At 32.3% G+C, this 12,363-nt stretch overlaps 1 pseudogene; it reads right to left on the reverse strand.

Annotated features, from left to right (window-relative positions):
* Window positions 1-4,462: 4,462 nt before the first annotated feature.
* Window positions 4,463-7,061, reverse strand: LOC126744776 (uncharacterized; annotated as a pseudogene).
* Window positions 7,062-12,363: the final 5,302 nt, after the last annotated feature.

Consider the following 12,363-nt stretch of genomic DNA (forward strand, 5'->3'; position numbering starts at 1 on the left):
CTGGTTAGGTAAATGCGTGGTTTTGGAAAAAAATATTACGGAAACTTATTCATTAACTATTTTATTTTAATAGGTATTTGCTAGCAAACACAGTAGAAAATAAAGGTCTTATTTCACCAGAAATTCCTTTTATTATGACGACCAGTTTCGCGATTACAATATCATCGCATCATCAGGTCGAGGACTAAAAGTAAAAGACACAATTTACATAGATACTACGCTTATCAAAAATTGGTAAAATGCTGAATAAAATTGAATTTTAAAGCGTACTTACATTGTTAAAAACGAGATTTGTCAAAACAAAACAAAAGCACATATAGAACGGTACAGTTAAAATTAAGCGAGTAAATCTTATCGTAAGATAACAAATAATACACTTAGGTTCAAAACAATAACATCTAAAAAGCACCGTTACAACACAATACACAAAACGATCTAAAAACTATGATAACCGCCATTCAAACTAATCTGACCAACAGAGTCATCTATATCTAATTTTCATAATTAAGAAAGAACGTTACAAAGAAATCTATATTTTATATCCTATAACCGAATGAGATACTAGATAGCGGTACCCACAGTAACTTTAAAATATTTTTTAAAACTGTTAAACAGATGTCTCTACCAGTTTATATTAAGAAAACAACGGGGTTTTTATTAAAATAAATTAACCGGAAAGGGAGGGAAGAGTTATTCAAATAAAATATTAATTAAATTAGTTTCAGGGATGTTAATCTGAATATTAAGAGATTTATCATATTCTTTTTTGAGAGATCTTTTAATCTCGAGTAATTCAAGATTATTTAGATTTATGTTGTCCTGAACTTTATGTAAGATCTTGTAATTATCTAGTAGATTCGATGGGTGACCGGTCTCCATAATATGCTTAGCAAATAATGACTCAGGATTGTTTTCTCTAATGCATCGGTCATGTTCGCTAAACCGAGCTTTAAAACTACGCTTCGTTCTACCTACATAAAAATAACCACACTCACAATAAAGCTTATAAATTCCTTTACAAGATAACGGATCCGTTTTGTCTTTATTATTAATCAATAAGTTACCTAATGAATTGCTCGATTTAAAGGCAACCTTAACATTTAAAGAAGTTAGAACTCGTTGGATTTTATAAGAAACTGCTCCATTGTATGTAAGTGAAATGAACTTATTTACTGGCTGATTACTTAATATTGTTTGATGTGGTATGTAGACATTTTGAAACGCCTTACGTAATAGAAATTTATTTTTTATTTTGTCTACTAAATTGGGAGAAAAATTATGAGTTTGGGCAATTTGTTTGATAATATTCAACTCTCTATCCCTGCTTTCAGTTGTTTGAGGAATCTGTAGTGCTCTATTTACATAACTATTTAAAGCTGCTACTTTATGTGAAAAAGGATGGAATGACTCATTGTGTATGATTGTTCCAGTGTGGCTAGGTTTTCTATATATCTCAAAATCATGTTTATTATTTACGTTTTTAATAAGTAAGTCTAAAAAGGTTATGGTTTTGGATGAATGTTATTAATAAATGATAGAAAATCACTAAGATTTTGTTTATTGCCATTCCATAGTAAAATGTAGTCATCTACATATCTATAATAATACAGTATATTAGATAGGTAGGGGTTGTTATTCAAAATATTATTACTTTCGAAGTGATTCATAAATGTATTAGCTAAGAGGGGGGATAATGGAGATCCCATGGCTAGGCCATCCTCTTGTATATAGGTTTCATTATCAAAATTAAAGAAATTTTGTTTTAAGCAAATTTCTAGGATATTTATTATTTCTTGTGTTTCGATATTGGTCAATGTAGAATTAAATAATTTGTTTTTAATAATATCCACTACCTCGAATATAGGAATGTTAGTAAAGAGATTTGTTACATCTAGAGAGATAAAAAAGGCATTTTCAGGGATAATGATATCTTTGATTTTGTCCACAAGTTGAATATTATTTTCTATAGTGTAGGGAAAGTGACAATCTATAGTAGTAATTAAGTGATTATTAAGCCATTTAGCTAATTTATATGTTGGAGAGTTAGTGTATGCTACCACCGGTCTTATGGGCATTGAAGCAGGTATATCTGATTTATGAACTTTAAGAAGGCCATAAAGTTTAGGAACATTTGTGTTGTTAGCTGAAAGAAAATATCTTAATTGAGGATTGATTAAATTTGTACAAAATTTTAAGGTGTCATTCACTTTTTTGATAAATGATGGTAATTTTGCACTCTGTTTTCGAAAATTATTTTCTTGGATAAATTGAGTCACTTTAGTGTCATAGTCATTTTTATTTAAGATAACAACACAGTTTCCTTTGTCAGCTTTTGTCAGGGTTAAGTTTGAATTTTGTAATTTATTTTTTATAGAATTAATTAGTGTAGAATTGAAATCACCTTCAGTTTTATTAGGTGCATTTTTAATTGACTTTAACTCAGTTCTTAAAATGTTACTACACTGGGCTCTAATTTGATTTATATTATCTGCTTCTATATTCTGTAGAACCATTTCAGTTTCCACTGTTAACATTTCTAAATTTTGTAAGGCTTCTTTTTTATTATGGATGACCGGTCTGTATTTCAAACCCCTAGATAAAAGTGCTAATTCTTTATCATTAAAAATTGTATTAGAAAGGTTAAGACAAGGTTTATGAAATTTATGTATAACATCAAATTGTTCTATCGAAGGTCTGTTGAAAGCAATCTGTTTTTCTTGTTTTAGTTTACTAAGTTTTCTTTGTAAAGATACAATTTTTGTGTTTTTTAAGTGTTGCATTTTACAAGAAATATTTCCTAAAGAATTATTGAGTTCTTGAAAAGATAGCCCTGTTCTTAGTCTATCATAAATATATTTAAGTTGAATGTCTATATTATTAATGATAATATAACTTTTTCTAATCTCTTCTCTTATAAAATTGTCTCTCAGTGTATTTAATAAGCGGCTGTTTCTGTTAGATAACCTTTGTTGGTTGAGCTTAATATGTATATACTTGGGGGTAAGTTTCCACTTCAGGCACTGGTTGTTGAAGTATATACTTGTATTCTTACATGTCTTTTTTACCATTAGCCTCTCGTAACGTCGAACACAATCTGCATGCTTATTGATTAATAATAAAGACAAAACGGATCCGTTATCTTGTAAAGGAATTTATAAGCTTTATTGTGAGTATGGTTATTTTTATGTAGGTAGAACGAAGCGTAGTTTTAAAGCTCGGTTTAGCGAACATGACCGATGCATTAGACAAAACAATCCTGAGTCATTATTTGCTAAGCATATTATGGAGACCGGTCACCCATCGAATCTACTAGATAATTACAAGATCTTACATAGAGTTCAGGACAACATAAATCTAAATAATCTTGAATTACTCGAGATTAAAAGATCTCTCAAAAAAGAATATGATAAATCTCTTAATATTCAGATTAACATCCCTGAAACTAATTTAATTAATATTTTATTTAAATAACTCTTCCCTCCCTTTCCGGTTAATTTATTTTAATAAAAACCCCATTGTTTTCTTAATATAAACTGGTAGAGACATCTGTTTAACAGTTTTAAAAAATATTTTAAAGTTACTGTGGGTACCGCTATCTAGTACCCATTCGGTTATAGGATATAAAATATAGATTTCTTTGTAACGTTCTTTCTTAATTATGAAAACTAGATATAGATGACTCTGTTGGTCAGATTAGTTTGAATGGCGGTTATCATAGTTTTTAGATCGTTTTGTCTATTGTGTTGTAACGGTACTTTTTAGATGTTATTGTTTTGAACCTAGGTGTATTATTTGTTATCTTACGATAAGATTTACTCGCTTAATTTTAACTGTACCGTTCTATATGTGCTTTTGTTTTGTTTTGACAAATCTCGTTTTTAACAATGTAAGTACGCTTTAAAATTCAATTTTATTCAGCATTTTACCAATTTTTGATAAGCGTAGTATCTATGTAAATTGTGTCTTTTACTTTTAGTCCTCGACCTGATGATGCGATGATATTGTAATCGCGAAACCGGTCGTCATAATAAAAGGAATTTCTGGTGAAATAAGACCTTTATTTTCTACTGTGTTTGCTAGCAAAAACCTATAAAAATACATCCCAGAACATGGACACCATTCTCCAAATTATTTTATTTTATTTTATTCTACACTTTAAGTGAATTTATTGAACATCGATCAAGGATTTTCATAAATTTTAAATACCATTTATATATTCAATAGTCGCTTATTATTTTCATATTATATATGCTACAGACCGTTTATGAAAAATAGACCATATATATAAAAGGACTGAAGATATTAGTCCATATGTGTAAAAAGCTTGTCTTTTAATGAACTGTTTAGTCCGTTTTTTAATATATTTATTTATTTATTTATTATGGAATTAAGTTTTACATAAAAATACGTACGTATAGAATACAAATCAGGACATTTCATTTTTGTTATTTGTTTGTACAACTTAAGCTATAATGGCATTTAGAATTACATAATACATTAGTCCTGTCGATTGAGCAGTAGCCACTGATCTAAGAGGGATTTCACTGTCTTTGAAAACTTCTTCAATTTTCAAAATGTAGGCAGGTCGCGTACTAACTTCTGAATGGCTATAGTATTTTGACATCACTCCTTCTTTTGTTCCCAAGCGGTAAAACCCATCTTCTGTGGCGTCCAGTACTACAGCTAAAACTGACCCAGCATCTTCTCTGCCTCGATCGACGTCTGGAACGGGAATTCTTACAGTTGATCCGATTTTCGTTTTTAGATGGATGCTATCTGATATTACTTTAATTCATTTTGCCTGTAGCTCTAATCCATCATGAGCAGTTTTTTTTCAATTCCTATGTTTCTCGCTTTCCAACATCGAAACCTTCTTCATTCACGGGATTGAAACAAGTAATGCATATCGAATATAAAATTTCTTGACCATTATCATGATTTTCCGCTAATACTCCTTCCAGCTGCTCTTCTATGACCTCTTCTGTTTCTGAAAACAAGTTCTATCTCCGATTGATGCGATTGCTCGATTTGTGCATTGTCAGCAATATGGGCATCAGCATGAATAGAATTTATAACATTTTCCAACTCTTCTTCAATTGTTACACTATTTATGGTTCTAATGGAATATTTGAAGTTTCTATTCCAATTTTTGGTTTACCACCGAAAATGGCTTCATATGGAGCTCTTTTTATCCCAAAATGTAAAGAAGTATTCTTCATAAATCTTAAAACTAACGCTCTGTTTTGTTTTCCAACATCTATGTGGATAGCATGTTCTCTAGGGTAAGTCCGGGTTAGAAGGCCATACGGGAGAGATGGCCAATGTCAAAAAATTCCACTAAGCAAACGTATTTATATCCGCGAACGGTACTTTCTGCAGTCAGTTGCGTTCAAACGTGTAAACAGTAATGATTTCCGAGACGAATTGTGCCCATTAGTTGAGTTTTTTTCATAAATAGTTTTCGTAGGTCTTAAAAAATGATGTGTCTTTGATAGTAAGGACTATAATTTTTCGCAGAGTAGTATTTAAAGTGGTATTTTGGCGTTGATTAGTTAAATATAAACGAAAATATGTTCCTAACCTCAAAGTCTTTATTCAGCTTGTATATAAATTGCTTAAAATGGGATGGCCATCTTTACCGTACAATTGGGAGAGATGGCCAAATTTTGGTATAGATGGTTAGTATTCAATGCATTTTTTAATCGACAAATCTAGACTTAAGGCCGCGTTATGGGCAGCGCTGTTGGTTTTTATTTTCCATAAGACCAAGGCAAATTATTTGGAGATTTCATTCAACAAACTACACAAAAAGTACGCATCAGATTTGGTTGAAATTCATTTATAACAACAATACTAAAAGGGTTATCTACAATCCCAGGTCTGGAATCATTCATCTTTTGTCTACTTGTTTAGTTAATACATTCCGAAAAAAAATCAATATTCGGCAGGCTTAGGCCACCAACAATACATCAATTTTTAAAATGAGATTAAAAATCTACAAGGCAAAAGATCAAAATTCGCACCCCTGGGAGAGATACACTTTCTAGAAATGTTCATGTCAAATTTCAACCAAATCTGATGCGTACTTGGGGATGCTGAACGGGATCTCCAAATAATTTGCAATGATCTTATGGAAAATAGAAACTAACATAGCCGACCAGAACGCGGGCTTAATTTCTTAATGTCATGATTACTTTTCGTCTGTTTCAGACCAAATGCCGATAAACTACAAACGAAAATCGGCATCGACCAGAGGCTCCTGGAGTGAAAATTATTTAAAGGATGCCATGCAGGCTGTAAGAAATAAAGAAAGAAAGAAAGAAAATGTGCTATATTACGTAAGAATAATCTTGTGTACAAGCATCCTACAAGCTAAAAAAACAAAACACAAATACAATTTCAAAAATTGACAAAACAATGAACAAAATTAAACACAAGAAGACAAACTTTTTAAACATACTTAAATTAAAGATAACTAAATAAAACAATCAATTACTAAATAAAGGTAAACTTGTTGACAAGAAGAAAAAAGGAAAAAAAGAAAACTTTCCAACATGTCCAAGGTTAAAACCTATCATTAAAAAAGTCATCCAGGTTATAATATGCCTTAGCCAATAAAAGCGACTTTAATTCTCTTTTAAATTTCTTAACATCCGATATATGTCTAACACATAGAGGAACATGATTGTAAATTTTTTTACTTATGTAAATTAATGAGTTTTTGGTAAGGGAAGACGTAGGAATAGGTAGGGGAACATCATTTACACGACGAGTCAAATGGCCAATGTCAGAGGGTAGTTTGGGAATTTTGTGAATAAGAGCAGCTGTTTCTAAGATAAAGAGTGAAAAAAGAGTTAGGATTTTTTCAGAAATGAAGAGGGGCTTGCAAGAATCTCTTAACTTAGCAGAACACAGGTATCTAACTGCTTTTTTTGAATAACAAAGATAATGTTAAGTAGCCCCTTATTGGTTTAACCCCAAAAAGGCAAGCCATACCGAATATGAGATTCAATAAGTGAAAAGTACCGTGCAACCGCCCCTCCTAGCTCTTGTTTTGCCATTCTTACTGCGAAACATCCAGAAGATAATTTCCCAGCTAAATGTAAAATATGATCTTCAAACCGAAGGCGACCATCAATGGTAATTCCTAGGAACTTGCAGCACTCTTTATTCTGCAAGAGGGAATTTTCGTCAAACATCAGACCCTGAACATCGCACTTAAACCCCATAATAGACGTCTTTCTTACATTAAACACGAGCCTGTTGGAAGCACACCACCCTGATAAAATCTGAAGGTCTTCAAGGATACAAGTCTTAATGTAGTCAAAATTATTATGGCTCCATAGTATGGTGGTATCATCAGCAAACTGAACCACCTTGCCCTGCAGTTTCAATGAACTCAAGTCATCCACATACAGTAAAAATAACAGTGGTCCCAACACTGAACCCTGGGGAACGCCGCATTTTAGGGATCTAGAAGCAGACAAACGCCCAGACACTGAAACCTTCTGAGTACGATTTGATAGATAGGACTCAAGCCATCGCAATGCTACGCCTCTAAAACCATATTTATCGAGCTTAGATAACAGTATTCCATGATCCACACAGTCAAATGCTTTGGATAGATCACAAAACACTGCCGCCGATGACTCTCCAGAGTTCAAGGACACATAGACGCTCTCCAAAAAGCTAAAAACAGCATCATGAGTCCCTTTACCGGCTTGAAATCCAAACTGATTTGCAGACAAAATGCCATTATGATGTAAAAAGGACAAAATTCTGCTTTTTGCAAGTTTTTCAACTATCTTAGAGAGGGTAGACAAAATAGAAATGGGACGAAAATTACAAGGCTGATCCAAATCTCCACCCTTATGAAGAGGGATAACCACTGCCTCTTTTAAACATGAAGAAAAAATGCCATTATGTAAAGAATTGTTTATGGCAGAAACTAAAGCATTTAAGGCTGAATCAGGCAAAAAAAATAACAACCTCGAAGATATCCCATCAGCTCCAGATGATTTATGGTTTTTTAGGCGTTTGATTTCATTTTTTACTTCGGTAAGTTCGACAGGATGAAAGAAAAATGCATGCTCAACCGACACTTGTTGAAGATAGTGTAAGGGATCAATGTTACTACGAATGCTGTTGAGCAAGATATTAGGTATATCACAATAATAGTCGTTTAAAATGTCAGGTCTTAACTCCGGTTCCGATACTTTTCTATGGCAATGTCTAAAATCATTAATAATCGACCAACACTCTCTTTGCCTATTTGATGACATATTTAAGCGATCCCTATAATAATTAGATTTTGATGCTTTAATTGTCTTTCTGTAGAGACTACGGTATTTCTGATGATATACAAGGATATTTTCATTTGTGGTATATTTGCACAATTTAGTCAAAAAACGGAGGTTTTTAGCAGAAATTCTAAGGCCTCTTGTAACCCATGGTTTTCGTTTCTTAGTTTTAAGCCTCATTTTAGGAAAGCACTGATTGATCTTATCACACAGAACTTGAAAAAATAAAGTAAGTGGGTCAGAAGCCGTTTCAAGTGCATTCCAATTTACCGAAGCTGTAGCAGCAGAAAAAGCATTGAAATTTCTTTTGCTGAAAATTCTTCCCATATAATGAGATGAAGATGATACAGTATTATATGGCATTTTAGCAAGAATAGCTTCGTGGTCGGAAATACCAGATGGGAGTACTGTGCATAAAACGTCATCAAAATTTGTACAGAAATAGTCAATTGTAGTTGCAGATGAAGAAGTTATTCGTGTGGGAGAAAGAACGTGCATTTTCAAGTCGTAAGAATTTAAAATACTTAAAAGAGAAGTACGTGGCAAGGTTTCATCAGTGTAGTTGATATTAAAGTCACCAGCCAATATAACCTTGGAGTGCAGGGACAACTGGGATAAAATAAAATCAAGTTTGTCCAGAAACATAGCAATATCTCCTGTAGGTGGCCTATAAACACAAAGAATATACAGGGTGTCATTGAAATGGTGTAAAAAAATTCGGGGGGTGATAGTACTCCTAAAAATTTTAAAAAAAGTTCCTATAACTATAGGGCGGAAAATGCATATTAAGGGAGTTAGGGGCACTGAAAGGGTAAATTTAAAAAACGGTTTTTTGAAATTGTAGGCTTAAAAAACGAGATAAAATTTCGAAAAAAAATCCTCTGCCATAAATTTTGACCCAAAATCAAATGGTGATACTGAAAAATAATTTGGAAAATCGGAAAGGGTAGTTTTTGCAAGGGTAGGGGGTTAATTCGTGAATAACTTTTTTTAGGTTATTTTCTTCGCAACGTGGGTTCATTTTTTAAAAACTACATACTTTTTTCCTACAAAAAAGGTACTCTTGTTGCACATCGCCCAGAACGATGGTTTTCGAGAAAATTGAAGGCAAAAAGTTTGCTCTGATGGGCTGCTAACTGGTTAAACAACATAAACTTATGAAAGTTATGGGGTTTCAAAAGTAAACAAGTAGTTATTAAATAATTAATTGAAAAATCTAAATTTCATGATTTTTAAAACATCGTATTGCTTTAAAAAAACGAAATAAACCAATTACCAAAATTCCTTATTATTTGGTTTACTCAGTGCCGATTAATACTGAAGAGCAACTACGTCAACGCATTATCGACTGTTCCAATCAAATTCGTACAACCCCAGGGATATTCCACAGGGTACGCAGATCATGGAGAAGAAGAGCAGATGTCTGCATTGAAATGAATGGTGGTCACTTGAACATTTACTATGAATGAATTAAGAAATGCATTATTTTAATAAGGAATTTTGGTAATTGGTTTATTTCGTTTTTTAAAGCAATAAGATGTTTTAAAAATCATAAAATTTAGATTTTTCAATTAATTATTTAATAACTACGTGTTTACTTTTGAAACCCCATAACTTTCATAGGTTTGTGTTGTTTAACCAGTTAGCAACCCATCAGAGCAAACTTTTTGCCTTTAATTTTCTCGAAAACCATCGTTCTGGGCGATGTGCAACAAGAGTACCTTTTTTCTAGGAAAAAGTATGTAGTTTTTAAAAAATAAACCCACGTTGCAAAAAAAATAACCTAAAAAAAGTTATTCACGAATTAACCCCCTACCCTTGCAAAAACTACCCTTTCCGATTTTCCAAATTATTTTTCAGTATCACCATTTGATTTTGGGTCAAAATTTATGGCAGAGGATTTTTTTTCGAAATTTTATCTCGTTTTTTAAGCCTACAATTTCAAAAAACCGTTTTTTAAATTTACCCTTTCAGTGCCCCTAACTCCCTTAATATGCATTTTCCGCCCTATAGTTATAGGAACTTTTTTTAAAATTTTTAGGAATACTATCACCCCCCGAATTTTTTTACACCATTTCAATGACACCCTGTATAAATTAAAACGCTTAGAAAAAGAAAGAGAGAATTCAAAAACATTCTCTAACAGAAGATTATCATACTTATCAATATTACAAAAAATCGTTTCAATTATTTGCCTAGCCAAGATCATGGTTCCTCCAGGTATAGATTGTTGACGACAAAAATTTGATATAGGAAGATAATCAGATATTAAAAAACATTCACTAGGCCTCAACCAGTGCTCAGTCAGAAGTACAATATCAGGAAAATTACATGTGTCCAGCAAAAGATGAAGCTCATCCATCTTGTTTCTTAGGGATTGTATATTAAGAATAAAGATACTTAAGTTTTTCGAAGAGCTAATTTCAATTTAACTAGTAGAATATGAACATAAATGAGATTCAACTTTCGTGGACATGTCACTAAAAAAGAAGAATCCAATTCACGATTAGTAACTAGGTCAGACTCATTAATTTGATGATTCAAAGACAATTTATTCGATGAAATATTAATTTTAAAATATTTGAAAATATGTGCATGTAATAATGATGCCAAGTCTGAACCAAAGTTACTGGCGTGATTAGACTCCAAAATCCCACACAGATTAATATTATTCTCATGAAAAGTACGATAAAGGGCCTTATTACTATTATAGATAACATTATGGTTTAAATAAGTATAAGGGCTTGTCATCACTAAAGTATTTGTATCAACATGATTTTGAATTAAATTTTTTAAAACATCAGATGAAGAACAAATTCCATTTAACATTACTATTAAAAAATCTTCTTTCGTAAAGTCCTTAACTAAATTTGATACTGTCCTAATCACCTCACTGCTTGAACTGCCCGGTTTCAGGAAACACTGGACCTTGTAGTAAGCTTCAAACTTTAAACGTAAATGTTTTAGGAACACTCTGCTACAATTTCCACCAACAAAGAGAAGCCGAGGTCGACTATCGTCAGGTGTATTTGGCCTAGTTGGTAGCTGTGTTGGAGAATTAATAACAACAGATTTGGAAATCTGTAACTGTTCCTTCAATGCACAAATGTCGGAATAACAGGTATCTTTTTCAACCTCCAACACCTTTCCGGAGTCTAACATCTTCTTATTTAAATTAGTTAAGTCGTTTACGTCTTTTTGTAGCAAGTTTATTTCAGTCTTATAGGTTGAAGACTCATTTTCTAATGTTTTTATCGTTACTATTAAACTTTTATTTAGGATATTTAGCTCGCTTATTTGTGAATTGAACTTAAGACTTGCCCTTTCGCTCACTTCCAGTAATGCCAACAATTCACCTTCTTTAATTTTTAAGTTTTCCAATTCAACTTTAAACTCTTCATTCCGTTTATGCAATTTTCCAGGGATGAGGAAAACTTCTTTTCGGCCTTCGACACTTCATCTTCAAAAACCATGCTGTTTCTTCTCATTCTCTCTATATGTCTATCCTTCTCTTTCAATTCTGTCAACAAATCATAAATCTTTTGCTCATTAATTTTTCCTTCCTGATCTCTTTCATTAAAATCATCTTGACATCTTTGTGAGCATAAAATCCTATAGCCTCCCAGTTTTATGGCATTAGAATTTCTTTCCAGACAACTTGGGTGGAATATTGAAATACAAGAGATGCAGCAATAATTTGGAAAATCCCTCTTCTGACAACATTTAAAACTGCGGTTCATTTTAGATTATAAGGCAATGTTATTAAATTGAAATAAATATTAAAACAGGAACTGCAAGTAAACAGTAACTTGAACTTGAACCCAAAGCAGGAAACAAACGTACAACAAAACACACAATTGCACGTCCTACGGTTAATGTTCAATTATTTCAAGTTAAGGTCAATGGTAGCCAGATAATTTAAATTTAGTCAAAACAGGAACTGATTATAAAACAAAAACTTTTACTGACGCAGGAACTTAACTAGTTTTTTTGGAAACACTTGTACCGCGAAAATATAGCACGTTAATGTAAACACGCAACACTAGATCAAAACAATTTATAT

This window comes from Anthonomus grandis, chromosome 14, assembly GCF_022605725.1.
Source record: "Anthonomus grandis grandis chromosome 14, icAntGran1.3, whole genome shotgun sequence".
NCBI lineage: Eukaryota > Metazoa > Arthropoda > Insecta > Coleoptera > Curculionidae > Anthonomus > Anthonomus grandis.